This window comes from Hemicordylus capensis, chromosome 4 (assembly GCF_027244095.1).
Source record: "Hemicordylus capensis ecotype Gifberg chromosome 4, rHemCap1.1.pri, whole genome shotgun sequence".
Taxonomy (NCBI): domain Eukaryota; kingdom Metazoa; phylum Chordata; class Lepidosauria; order Squamata; family Cordylidae; genus Hemicordylus; species Hemicordylus capensis.
In genome coordinates, this window is record NC_069660.1 from 306,783,694 (window position 1) to 306,798,014 (window position 14,321).

General features: G+C 44.3%; 1 long non-coding RNA gene across 1 annotated transcript in view; it reads left to right on the forward strand.

Moving 5' to 3' along the window:
• Nucleotides 1–14,321, forward strand: part of LOC128322804 (uncharacterized) — an 87,646-nt gene that overhangs the window by 8,976 nt on the left and 64,349 nt on the right. The gene's annotated exons all lie outside the window — the stretch shown is intronic.

A 14,321-nucleotide genomic window follows, 5' to 3' on the forward strand; every position in this document is an offset into this window, starting at 1 on the left:
TAAAGATGCGTAAACTTCAACAAATCACCAAAAATTAGCCCTCTGCCCAAATCCTTTGAAAAAATTCTGGTAGCTTCCTTGCCCCCCTTGGGCACTACCACCAACTCCACACTTCTCTGGTCCACCCCTTTCCACCCGACGTGAAGTGATACACCTCCATTATACCTTATGGGGGGAAACCTTAAGGATCCATAAACTTCAACAATTCACCAAAAATCAGCCCTTTGCCCAATCCCTCTGTAATTTGGGTGATAGCCTTTCAAACATTAGGCACTACCACCCCACCCCACTCTTTTGGCCCTGGGACTCAAAATTCAAGTAGACATCAGATCTGACCTTTTTGCATTGAAGTCAATGGGAGGCAAAAAGGTAGGAAATTCAAATAGATGTCAGAACTCAAAATGGAGGAGGAAGAAGAAGCACTTTATTGGCCACAAAATGGAAGGCTGAAACTACAAATAACTTGGAGCCAAAATGGGGGTGATTCGTTTCGGCTCAAAAACATTTTGGGAGGGCAAGAGGGTGATTCATTTTGGCAATGAATCACCCAAAATGGGCAGTTTCGGGTACAGATTGTTCTGTACCCGAAACATTTTGCACATCCCTACCAAGCTGTTTAGGACTTTATAGGTTATAACCAAAACCTTATACTTTGCCCAGAAACTTATCGTCAGCCAGTATTAATCTTTTAAGATCGGAGTGATATGGTCTCTCTGAGATGACCCAGAGACCAATCTGGCTGCTGCATTCTGGATTAACTGCAGTTTCCGGACTACATACAAAGGCAACCCCACATAAGTTGCATTGCAGTAGTCAAGTCTGCACTGTTTATAGTGAAAGGAGAGTAGGCAAATTGGTTTGTACCAGAAAAACTTGTCTTTGGGGTGATAACTACCTGAAGTACTGCTTCAACTGTCACCTGAAGAGATGATGTCATTGGAGAACCACTATCCTGCCACATCTGGTAACCCCCGCCCCCCAACAGACCAAATTTCCCATATTTTTACATTCCTCCATGAGAGCATCAATGTTTCTTCTCCTTAAAAGGCCTCCAACACTGTGAATTTGCCAAAAGTGCTAGGAGAAAAAAAATTAGCATCAGTTTAAATGTGAAATATTATTATTTAAATGATATAAACATAGGTGAAATCCCTGTATTTTTTTGCGGGGGTGTGTGCACGGAACTGCCATGGGTAGTTCAGTTCAAATTTGAACCAAGCCACCCAGTCTGTGAGCTGGTTATTAGAACCGGCTGCGGTTTTCTTCGAGCTGTTGAACCGAGTAGAACCAGATTGAACCTGGTCAAACTGGTTTGACCCTGTTCAACCCAGTTCGATTGCCCTGCTAGTAAAGGGGAATCTGGTAAGGATTCCCCTTTACAAGCAAAGGGGGATAGCCAATCTAAAAATAGGTTCGGGGTGGGTGGGTGAGAGGTCACCTTACTGGCTCTTTGCTAGTAAAGGGGAATCCTTACTGGATTCCTCTTTACAAGCCAGGCAATTGAGCCAATTATGCCAATTCAAACCGGGTTGATCGGAACCAGGCCCAGTTCATTTTGAAATCAGACCAGTCCCCTCATTGGCGGAGCTGGTTCGAGCTCGAACTGGTTGAATCAGGCTGGTTTGAATCAAACCTGGTTCATTTTGAACAAGTTCTGCACATCCCTACTGTGTTTCCTTCCAAGATTTGTTTCTGCAGCAATTTAATACTTAATTCTTCCGACCTTTCTGTCTGGCTTTCGATCAGAAACAATTGGCTTCAATTATTTGCTCCACTTTTGCAGAGCAGTGTTCAGATGCCCATTTAGCTCTCTCTTCCTGCTTCAGTGAGTTTTTGTGACAAAAGATAATTTAGAGTCATTGCCTGATCTAAAGGTGATGATGGAAGTTGGGAGGAATTCAAACATCCATGGGGAAATAGCAAGGAATATTTGATGCCCAAGTGAATTCATAAGATATCCAAACAAAATTAACTTTTGCAAAATCAGTCGTAGGTTAGCAACAAAAAAAAAAGCTGAGCCAGATCAATAGATTGTCGTTGTTGTGCCTTGCTGTCATTCTTCCAGAAAATACTGGTGGAGAGTTCCAGGGTGCTAAAGGTCCACAGGAGAACAAAATTAGATTGTTTGTCTTGAAATGTTGAACTCATTCATGCACATTAATGACTGCTTTTAGCAACAGGCCCCGTATTCTAAGAAAGATGCTAATCACAAATGGTCAACATCTGTGTACTTAGGGGCGACTATATTTTGCAGGGATCAGAGATCTATTTTGCAGAGATCAGAAGCTAATCTTCTGATTAGCTCATGGATGGTCAGATGCCATAAAACCTTGGTCTAACCTAGCAGTTAGGGTTTACTGCTGCCTCTGGGGAAAGATTTGTCTGTTGAATTTCTGGCCAGGCAATGGCATGCCTAGAGATTCATAGCATACCAGAAGCAATCCATACAAGTAAGACCTTAGGGTCATCCAATGAAATTGATGGACAATAGGATAGGACTTTCCCCACCCAACACATAATGGCCAACATCCTAGTGCTGTGCTTGAGCAAAGATGGTGTGCTAGTGCAAGGCTGTTGTGGTGTGAGTTTGCATTCCAGGTCAGTGTTGTGCTAACACAAGCATGTTTCGGCTTGTGCAGGGGCGTAGCAAGGTTGGAGTGGGCCCAGAGACAAGATTTTAAAATGGGGCCCCCACTCACTGAAGCTCAGCTCATGAAGTAAAGAAATCTTAAGTGAAGCTGAATAGTGGTAACAAAAAGCATAGTAAAAACAAAACATACACACACACACACACACCTATGTGCCACAACAGAACATCATCCTAAATTATTTTTTTAAAGGTTTTGTAAATTGTGGACAATGCAAGTCATTTAATGGTACCAGAGAAAAACATGCTGTTCTGGTAGCTCCAGGTCTTAACACTCACATCAATTTGGGAGGATGAATATAACTGAAGGAAGCCTGGGCGGGTGCGCGGCTGGGGGAGTCAGTCATGTGACTTGCCTCTGGGACCCCCCCCCCCAAGGTAGTGGGCCCCCAGACAACTCTCTCCCCTTGCCCTATCATAGTTACACCCCTGGGCTTGTGCAACAATGCACAATTTATGGCATGCCTCATACGTTTTGCAGGGAATTTTTGTGCAATCGCATAAGTGCAGATTTCCAAAAATTCCTGTGATTTAGTGCAGCTAGGCAATCTTGTAAAGATGGCATGGACCTTTTTGTTCAGCAAGTGATTCTATTGTATGCAATGCAGGCAGGATGGGGGGAATCACTCACCAAAATAGGCTATTTCTGAGGCATCACCTCCCCCACCCCCGACCCAGCAAATCAGCATGAACTCTGACCCTCAGTTAATGTGAAAGTGTCGAAAGGAGGATTCTCAGAAAATCATTTTCTTTGTGGCTGATTTGATCCAAGGGGGAACAGAGGACCACAAATTGAAAACAATAGGCTGATGTGATTTTGCTGTTTTTCATTTCACTTAGGGTGGAAATACAGACACAGTCAGAGTTAGGGAGAGACGTGATGTGAAAGATTAAGTGAGAGGGAAGCTAACAGATGCCAGGCTGAGAATTGGCAAGGCTGATATACAAAGGCTTGTTCCAGGGCCTCAAGACATTATCAATTGTCATAGAAAATGTTGTCAATCATTTAAAAACACACACAGAAGCCGAGTGGCCAAGACTTTTTTCTTTGGTTCTAAACAAAGAGAAAAAATAGTGCTCAAGAAAAGTGAACTAAAGGCAGTATAGAAAGGCAGTACAGAAGCTCTTCTTACAAGCTTAGATACTGAAAGCCAACCATGCTACAAATTATAACAAATAAGGTGGAAAACAGCGGTTCAAAAACTCCCTGCATGTAGTAAACGAGCTCATCAGGGGGAGGACAACCATAGACTTCCCCCCTGATTTGTTAAGTTATTACCTGACTAGTGTTTTCAGGCCCGTTAAATAACTGGCGCTAGTAAGTGCTCCGGGCCCACCCCCACTCCCTCTTGCCCTCCCCCCTCCCCACTGCCCAGAAGACTCTTTTCCCTTTTATTCGCTCCCTGCGGCGGGCCCTGGCTTTCCCCGCGGCAGGGCCGGTTCCGCCGCAGGGAGCGGTTGCGCCGCAGGGAGCTTCGCCGCCGCCTCGACCGCACTTCTCCTTCCACTTCTCCTTCTCCCGGCCCCAACATGGCCGCCGGGTGCTGGTGTTCGCGGCCGCCTTGCTCTGTTCTGGGCATGCGTTTCGCGCATGCCCAGAACAGGCCAGGCACGAACGCACGCTTGGTGTCCGTCCACAGACGGACACCAAGCGTTTTATTAGAGATGATGGGGATGGTTTTCCAGTTGGACAGTCTTCAGTCTTCAAGTGTAGTTCAAATTTTTGAAGTGGTAATATAGTTTTTATTAAACCCTGAGCAGAGAAATGCAAATATCTGATACACCTAACACAGATACGACAAATATTTATATATCAGTTTCCAAGAAAAGTTCCCAAAGTGGTTTACACAGCACACACTCATAAAATGGCTCAGGACTTGAAGCCTGGCTAGATACTCCTCCTGCCTGGCAGCTGCTGGTCATGAGAAGCACCCAACATCTGGATGCCTTCCCTTGTACAAAAGCATCCCGCAGATGACTTAGTTGAGATTTTATTTATTTATTTATTTATTTGACGTATTTTTATACCGCCCAAAACTCATGTCTCTGGGCAGTTTACAAGAAGATTAAAACATTAAAACATTAGTTAAAAACAAAAAACAATAAATTTAAAACAATTTAAATTTTTAAAAGCAATATTCTAAAACAACCTATATTTCTAGCTGGAAGATCCACAACCCAGTTAAGACGATGTACTTGAGTCCAAACACATGTGGTTCCATGGTTCACAAAGGACTACGTTTTAATCTGAAGGCCTCTGGGGAGAGGGCTGTTCACTGAGTTTAACAAAATTGCTGGAAAATAAGTTTTGGCAGCAAGGGTTCGGCAGTAATTCCAGCAAAAAAAATCCAGAATTCAATGTAAACTCTAATTGCTGTCACATTTGATGAAATTTCCCATTTGGTTTCATATCTGCAGCATGGATGTTTCATTGCGAGAGTGACATTGATAAATGCTGCAGGCATCGCTAAATACTTCAACAGTTCACACAGCATTGACTGAGATGAAAAGAGCATGTATTATGATTCTTTTTGATATGACGCTACATGGATACTCAGTGATAAAATGCTGCACTTTAGCCAGGAAAGGACACTTAACATTCCTTATTAGTTCTGCACTATTGAAAAAGGCAGCGTGAAATTGTTTGCTTGATAATCTTTTTAATCTGCATTGGATACAGGGAGAGAACATGTAATTCCAGGAGAAGAGAACAAACAAGTTATTATTTAATCATTCGTTACTGAGGCAGAATGGAGTGTTTGGAAGGCATTGGGATGCTCAGGCTGGAATGCCCAATTTCAGTCTGAGCTGGAACTGGGCATTCCAATTACCCTCTGTACCACAGATTCCCAACCTTGGGTTTCTAGATGTTGTTGGACTACAATTCCTATCATCCCTAGCTTTCAGCTTTTTTTTAACCTTCAGCTTTTTTTAATGTGCAACTAGACCTAAAATGTTCATCTCTCTACAAAAATTCATTTCAACTGCACATTTGTGTTTTTCAAAAATTCAAGGAATGCAAAACTTACATTGAGTTAGATGATGTAAAGAAGAGTTTTAGAAAAGTCAAGTGGGTAGTCAAGGCTAGGGGTGTGCACGAAACCAATAAGCCCAGTTCAGTTCAAGTCTGAACCGGACTTGAACCAGAATGGGCATGTTTGGTCTACTGCACACCTGAACATCCCCAAACAACCCCCAGTCTGGTTTGAGTTTGAGGGTTCTAACTTAAAGCTAGAACCCCCAGACTGGCTGGAGGTTCTACCTTTATCTTGAGCTGAATGGGGCAGGTTTGGTTCAAGGCTGACTCGATGTCCAACCCCCAAACTGGGCATGTCCAACGTCAAGCCGGTTCAGATTTGAACCTGTTTGCACACCCCTAGTCCAGGCCTCTCTAGAACTCAAACCCTGATCAAGCACTCCCATTTCTCCTCCCCGCTGCAAAGATGCTGCTCTCCACAGATTCTTCACCAATGAATATAACACTCTTCTGCAACAGTGCTGTCAAATTCTCAAATCTGAGGATTTCCGCCCCCCCCCCCATGTGGGCTTCTAAATGTCATGGAATGCAAGTCTAGGCAACAATTTTCTGTGCACAGAAAAGGAACATACACAGGTCTGTGTTGTAGCAGTGCACACAATGTGCACAAGTTACACTCACACATCATCGTGCAGTTCTGAATTTTCCCTTTAAAAAGCCATGGCTGAGGATGATGGGAGATGTGGAACGGATTTCAGACAGAGAAAGCTATTGGTAGAACAGCTTTGCATCACCAATCCGATAATGGCCAGAAAGCTGTTCTACAGCTCATCAGCCAAGTCACCCAGGGAGCCGATGAGGCCCTGCAGGCTTATAGAACTGCTGCTTCCGGCTTTGTTCTCCAGTCTGAGCAGTTTATCAGCTAGTGCAGATGCCCTGCCTGCCCTGCTGCCTCTGAAACTACAGTTCCTGCCTTTGGGATCCGTGAAATAGGGGGGGAAAGGAAAATCATTCCCATTTATTGCTTTTTGTTCATTAGACTATGGAAACCGCCCAAATCCTTCTTGAAAGGGATATACTCAGTAAGCTCCCCGATGCAGTACTTATAATTAGAGTGACCTAATCAAGCTGAGCACTATGTTAAGGAAAACATCAGGGATAGGTTATAGACTTCTCCTCTTAATCACACTGTCTAGGGCTGAAATGCCAGAAGGCTTTGGCTGCCAGAAATAAAGGCAATTCAGTTGTTGACTGAGAAATTGAGAGTGGCTCAGCCTCACTCCCTAAACTAATTACTGTCAGCCTTCCTTGGTAGCTTTGCATCTTGGCATCGATTTCGATGCTGCCATCTTTGTGTGAGGCCTTCTCAACACCCATTCATTGTATGCCTAAAAAAGAGCTAACCATTCACTGTCTGTATTTTTAGGTGAAGCAGCAGGATTGTAAATCAGCCACCGTATAGGCCCATCTGGAACTGAAGCAGATTAGAGTTAAAGCAGGATTATTCCTTAATCAAAATTAGAAGGGAAGTCATAATTGTTATTTGAGGGGTACGCAGTGGGGAAGGGCTGTTGACTTCACACCTTAATTGCGGGCCTCCATGGTTTGGAGAAGTTCTCCCTCTCTCTCTCACAACACTAGAACCAGGGGTCATCCCCTGAGAATGATTGCTAGGAAATTTAGGACTGTCAAAAGGAAGTACTTTTTCTCCCAGTGCATAATTAATCTACAGAATTTACTGCCACAGGATGTGGTTATGACTACCAGCTTGGATGGATTTTAGTCCTAGTTGGGCACAGCAGCCTAGAGAGGCTGGCGGTGGGCTGTGTGCAGCTGCAGCCACAGCCCCCAGGCCACGCCCCTGCATCTGACGTCAGACGCGGGGGACGTGGTCTCCCTCCCAAACGGGGCCGTGAAGCCCCATTTCGAAGGGAGATTGGCCTGTGCTGCGTTGGGCAGCGTGGGCTGCCCTAAGGGAGAGTCATTCCGGCCACACTGCCAATGCAGCACGGGCCGATCTCTCTCCTAAACGGGGCTGCACAGCCCCGTTTGGGAGGTAGCTTGATCAGCCCTGCTGTGTTGGCAGCGAGACCAGGAGACCTTTAAGGCAGGGAGAATCACTCTGGCCGCTTTGCCAATGCAGCGCAGGGTGATTTCAGCTCCAAACAGGGCCACGCAGTCCTATTTTGGACCAAATTAATGCTCCCCCTACCCGGCGTCTGGGGCTGCACTTGTGGCCCCTGATTGGTGGTGGCCCGGGTTCTTTGAACCCGTTTGCCCAATAGTGCCTCTGCCTCTCATCGGGCAAATGCATGGAGGACAGGGGAGCAACAGCAAGAGAGGAAGCATACCTTCATATCATGGATCTGGGCTTCCCAGAGGTATCTGGTGGACCATTGTGTGAAACAAGTTGCTGGGCTAGATAGGCCTTGAGCCTAATCCACCAAGGTTCTTCTTCTATTCTCCCAGAAGCATCCAGCTGGCTGTCTTGGAAGCAGGCTACTAAACCAGCTGGACCTTGATCTGATCCAGCACCATGATACTTATAAGTCTAGTTTTACTGCAACCTTCTTATATCACTTTGGGGAAAATAACTTGCTTATGGTTACTCTACAATTATTTTCATTCCAAAAACTAATTTACTAATTAGTTACTAATTTAATCCCAAACCCACAAGTGCACCACTTCCTACTCACCACCCCTTCGTGTTTCAGATCATGTGAGATTGTTCCTTAGGCTAAGAGTGCTCAGTTGTTGTAGGGCTATAACTCCCACCATCCTCTGTCAGAATAGCTGAATCCCTTAGGAGCACCATGGTTTGGGCAACGTCCTGGATCTGCACACTGGGTGGTACTGCTATGAAAAGGTAAGCAGCACCTATGGACTAGGGAGGCATGCCAACGGCACAGATCTCTTTGCTTTAAAAAGATAGCCATTTGACCTAGGATTGCCTAGCCTCCAGGACTGGCCTGAAATCACAAGGATTCAGCATAAATTTACAGCAGACTATAGAATGCAATCCTGGATATTTTAATGTTTTGATATTGTAAACATTGTAAACTATTGGGGGGGGGGGATATCCAGGAATAGCTTCAGTCAGAGTTAGCAACCATAATGCTATCAGTACTAGTAAGAGTCATTATGATGTACTGAAAAAACCAGCATCACAATAGATGATTTTTTAAACAGACACCTCATTTTTGCAGTATATTGAAGAGCCAGGCTTCAAATCCTGATGAGTGTTCATACCCCATCCCACAACTGAAGTCTGAAACAGTTTCCCTGATTAATCTGGCAAACGAACCATACTTATGAGCTGTGAAATGATCTTTTAGCAATAGCAATAGCACTTACATTTATATGCCACTCTATAGCTGGAAGCTCTCTAAGCAGTTTACAATGATTTTAGCATATTGCCCCCAACATTCTGGGTACTCATTTTACCGACCTCGGAAGGATGGAAGGCTGAGTCAACCTTGAGCCCCTGGTCAGGATCGAACTTGTAACCTTCTGGTTACAGGGTGGCAGTTTTTACCACTGTGCCACCAGGGGCTCCTTTTATAAAAGTTTTATTAGTTTCATGCCTTTTTTAAATATAGAAGTCACAATTGTGCAATGAGAGGAGAGAAATTATGTGATGGTATAAATTACAATAAAAAAGTGCACAATATGTGCACAATGTGTGCACAATTTATCCTGCAGTTGTTACTATTTGGGATCATCGGCTCTGGTTTTGCCAGTAAGGAGTCGAGGCAAAGAACTCTTCAGCATGACAATACCTATGCATATGTAGGGGGCATGGCCAAGTAACCAGGAAGGTGTGGTGTACACTTCCAACTGCATTCATACCACAAATGGAAAGCAGATCATAAATTTAATGCAGAGCATGTTATTCCAGGTTACCAAAGCAAATGAGCCAAGCCCATGTCCTCCAACATTTATCAAATGAAAATAGGTAATCACGTGTAGCGATCCATTTTCATACCAAGGATTACGGCCCGAACCCCGCCTCCCCCACCTGACTATTGCCCATTGCTGAAGGCTGGGTTCCACTGTCTAGATGTTATGTACTACATAGTACCTTTGTGCTGCAGATGCACTAGAGCAGGGATTCTCAATGTTGGGTCCCCAGATGTTATTGGACTTCAACTCCCATAATCCCCAACAAAAGGCCACTGGGGCTGGTGATTATGGGAGTTGGTCCAATAACATCTGGGGACCCAACATTGGGAATCCCTACACTAGCGAATGATGCACCCAGCCACCCACTTTGAGATTTAATTTCTAGAGACTTTGGAGAAGGAGATAGCAATAGCAATAGCACTTACATTTATATACCGCTCTATAGCTGGAAGCTCTCTAAGCGGTTTACAATGATTTAGCATATTGCCCCCCAACATTCTGGGTACTCATTTTACCGACCTCGGAAGGATGGAAGGCTGAGTCAACCTTGAGCCCCTGGTCAGGATCGAACTTGTAACCTTCTGGTTACAGGGTGGCAGTTTTACCACTGCGCCACCAGGGGCTCAATCCTAAAGTGTGTGAATCCTAAAGTGATGAATCCTAAAGTGTGGCAACCCTACCTACTCACATGGTGGGGGTGAACCTAACAAGGCATCGCCAAGAGGCAAAAATAGGAACAAAATAGGAACAGTGGTTTACCAGGGAGAGATCCCAGAAAGTTGGGACTCTCCCTGCAAAACAGACAGTTGGAGCCTGTAGTAATTAGCAGTACTGACACTGTGAGCAATGGAATCTTATACAGAATTTCCACTGGCTCCTCAGATATTCTCACCATGCATTGAATGCACACTTTCTGACATGTTTTCTCAGGGATAAGGACTGGAAACTTGTTAGCACTTTTTGTTTTACAACTGAGATACAGTGCAATCCTCTGCCTAACCTGTCCTTTTAATTTCAGTGGGACTTCCTTGAGTCAATTTAGTCAGGATGTCAGTCACTGTGTTCAGTGAGGCTTACTCCCAGATAAGTGTGCATAGGAGGGCAGCCTTACAGAGCAATCCTGTGCATGTTTACTTGGAAGTGAGTCCTGTCCCAAGTACAAGAGGCCCTCGTTCTCTATGGATTCTTGGATCAGAGTTTCGTGTATCCATAGTCGGGTCTTAAACAGCCAGTTTCCTTATCTATGCGTTGTAAAATAGGCAATTTCCACCAATCCGCAGTTCTTGGGCCTCCAGAAATAATTTCTGCGGTCATTTCCAGTGGCATTTTGGGTCCGGAGGCAGTATGCCCTGCAAATAAAGAGGGCCTCCCGCATATACATGTGCATAGGACTAAAGCCTCATGACCAAACTCTGCCTTTTTGCTGTGCTTTAATGGACTCGCAGCATAGACACAGCCCAGACGATCAGAAGAGATAACATATTTTAAAGGCACTTAAGAAAAGCACTGTTAGAATACTTTACAGGCTTCTCTCTCTCTCTCTTTTTTTAGTATTCAGAGGAGAGTGTAATTATTGCTGCCTGAGGGAGTCCTTTGTTGGAAAATTCCAGTTGCTTTTTTTCATTGTTGGCCTGTATCAGATGTCACTGCCAAGTGAAATGCAGATGGATGATGAGGCATAACATTCAGCTCATAACCTCTGTGACAGCAGCTTCCGTGCCCTAACAGTGTTTATGGAGGGGAAAAACAATGGTCCGGGACACAAAAAAGGCTGAGGCAGAAGCAGGGGCGGGGTGATGGTGGAGAGGAGGAGATGGCTGACAAAAATCTTCCAAAAAAGAGTAACTTGAGAAGTTAGCATTTTGTAAAAGTCAGTTTCAAAGTCTCTTCTATCTGGCACTACTGATTGTGCCGAGATGAGGAGAAATGAGAGCAAGCTGTATCAAAGAGAACGAAGGCTTTGTAAGGCCTGAGCCAAGTCAGATATGTGCTGCCAATTTATTGAGAGCTGTGGAACCTGACTGGAATGGGTGCCTGGGAGGCTTTGATGGAAAAAGAGAGAGAAAGGTTTAAGGGGGTTTAAATATGTACATAAATAAACAGCACTTTTCAGTATGGTACTGGGCTGGAAGTAATACCTGATATACACTGACGGTTGTCCTGCTTAACATTGTGGGTCTGAAAAGAGCTGCTTTCATAAAAATCAGCCAATATGTTTCCCCCCCCCTCTACTGCTCCAGCCATGTATGCCTGTTTCCCATTGGCTGGTGGTGCCTATAAAAGAATGGGGCAAGAAACAGGAAGTTGTCTTTGAAAGCTGTGGGTTTTGTGGGCAGACATCTCTTACATAGATTTGGTTCGGCCAGCCTGCCACATTAATTTCAGTGGCTGACCTCCAGAGCATCCTTCTAAGGAAGACATGCAGGGAGTGGAAAGGGAAGGGAGTGGGGTTGGAAAGGAAGAGGCAGGGAGAGCTTACCTAATTGTTCTAGGGCCACACTGTCTTGGGTACATCAAGATGGGGAACAAATTTTGATTATTTGGTTTGGCTTCAGGAATGCCCTGTGTTAGGGGTGTGCACGGAACTGGCTGGTCTGGTTTGGTTTGAGTCTGAACTGGACCCAAACCAGACTGGGCCAGTTGGGTCCAGCACCCCCTCAAACCAGTTCGTGATTTTGAATGCCCAGAGTCTTCGGATTGGGCGGTATATCAAATGTTTCAAATAAATAAATAAATAAATAAACTCTGAGTTCAGAGTTCACAGCAATTAGGGTCATTCTCACTGTTCTACTTATATGAATGGGGAGAGACTCCAATGAAAGGAAAAAATTCTTTTAAAAATATATTTTTTAAAAACTATAAATCCTACAGACTTGGGGCTGCCTGTGGGGAGTTGAGGCCAGACCTGCGATACCCCCAGACCCACTTTGGGATGCCCTGGTACCCCCCAAAGGTGGGGAATGGGGTATCCTCAAATCCTCATTATTTCCTATGGGAGGAATGCAAACATTGAATAAAATCTTCAGCAAATCATTAATAATCACAGGATTGTCCAATTGCTTTGGTGTTTGGTTAGTGGTAGGCATCCCTGTGTGCCTACCATCCACCCCAGTTTTGTGCCCCTAGGTACTCCACATAGGGAATAACGGGCTGGTGTGAGTCCCTATTATACCCTATGAGAAAAATAATAATAAAAAATTCAAAAAATCATTAAATGTCATAGGAGTGTCCGATTGGTTTGGGGTTTGGGTGGTAGTTGGCATCCATGGGTGCCAACCACCCAATCCAGTTTTGGAGGCTCAAATCAGTTCAAACTGGTTTGAATAGAACCAGGCTCTGTTTGGTTTGAACTCAGACCGGCATTGCCAGTTCAATGCCCTGTTTGATTTGAGTTTAAACCTTCAAACTGAACTGGTTTGAATTTGAACTGGTTCAAATTCGAACCTGTTTGCACATCCCTATTGCATACCCAAGGCCTTGTGAGCAGAGCAGTAAAGAAGTTCTCCACTGCACAACTGCATCTTCCTCTTCCACTATTGAGAAGATGCGTTGGATGTATTTGTCTGTGTTTTTAGTGAAATTCCTTACCCAGTTTGGTTCTGAACTTTTAATATGGCAGTGTTTGCCACCTGCAAATACCAGCTGACATACTGTGCAAGATTCCATTCACCTTGTAATAAAGCGTTTGCACAAGAGTGCTCTGGTGCAAATGTGACATTGAACCAATGCAGTTGCACAAGGGGGCAACTTGGACCCCCAGACTAAGTTAATTACAGCTGGGGATGATGGGAATAGTAGTCCAACACCTTCTGGAGAGCCAGGTTTGAGAACCACTGCCCAATAAGCTTCAAAAGAACTCAGAGTTGCCTGGAAAACAATTTAAAAAACACTGATCATATTTGACAGTATTGGATTTTAGCATGGATTTGATATGAGACAGTACACATGACTGAAAATTGGGGTTTTGGACCTGTATGTGCTCATAGTTTTCAGTTGTGTGGGAGCAAACAACTACGTAGGAGGAGGGAGGTGTGATTGTGTGGGAGGCAGGAGCTAGGTAGGATGGCACCATCCTACCAGTTTTCATACCCATCATTTATTCAAGGTTGGAGGAAAAGCTGTCTTATCCAGTTCCTGTCTCCCACACAATCACGTCTCCCTCCTCCTACCTAGTTTTTGCTCCCACACAACTGAAAATTGGGAGTGTGCATAGCTTCCAAACCTTTTGATTGAGTGAACTGCCTTAGTATTTGAGAGCTGACATATAATGAGAGAGCACCTTCTTCTGCATGATCCCCACCACACTTTAAGGTCATCTGAGGAGGTCCATCTCCAGTTACCACTGGTACATCTGGTGGCAACTCAGAGGCGGGCCTTCTCTGAAGCTGCTCCTGGCCTGTGGAATGCGCTCCCTGCAGAAATCTGTAATTTGAATTCTTTATTGACCTTCAAGAGAGCCCTCAAAACCTGTCTGGCCTGGCCTGGCCTTCCAGGGTTTTTAATTTGTTGTAAATGTTTTTAACTTGCTATAACTTGGTCTTCCAGGGTTTTAAAACTGTTTTGAATGTTTTAACGGTTAATTGTTTTATGATGTTTTATAGTCTCTGTTTTTAATTGTTAATTGATTTTAATTGTTTTGTTTTAATGTAAACTGCCCTGAGCTATTTTTGGAAGGGCAGTATAGAAATCAAATGAATAAATAAATAATAAATAATGGTTTTTCAGTCCAATCACATTGTATAGGTAGCATGCAAAGGCAATTAGTTTCTGACTGTTGGTAGCTTCTGAGATTTC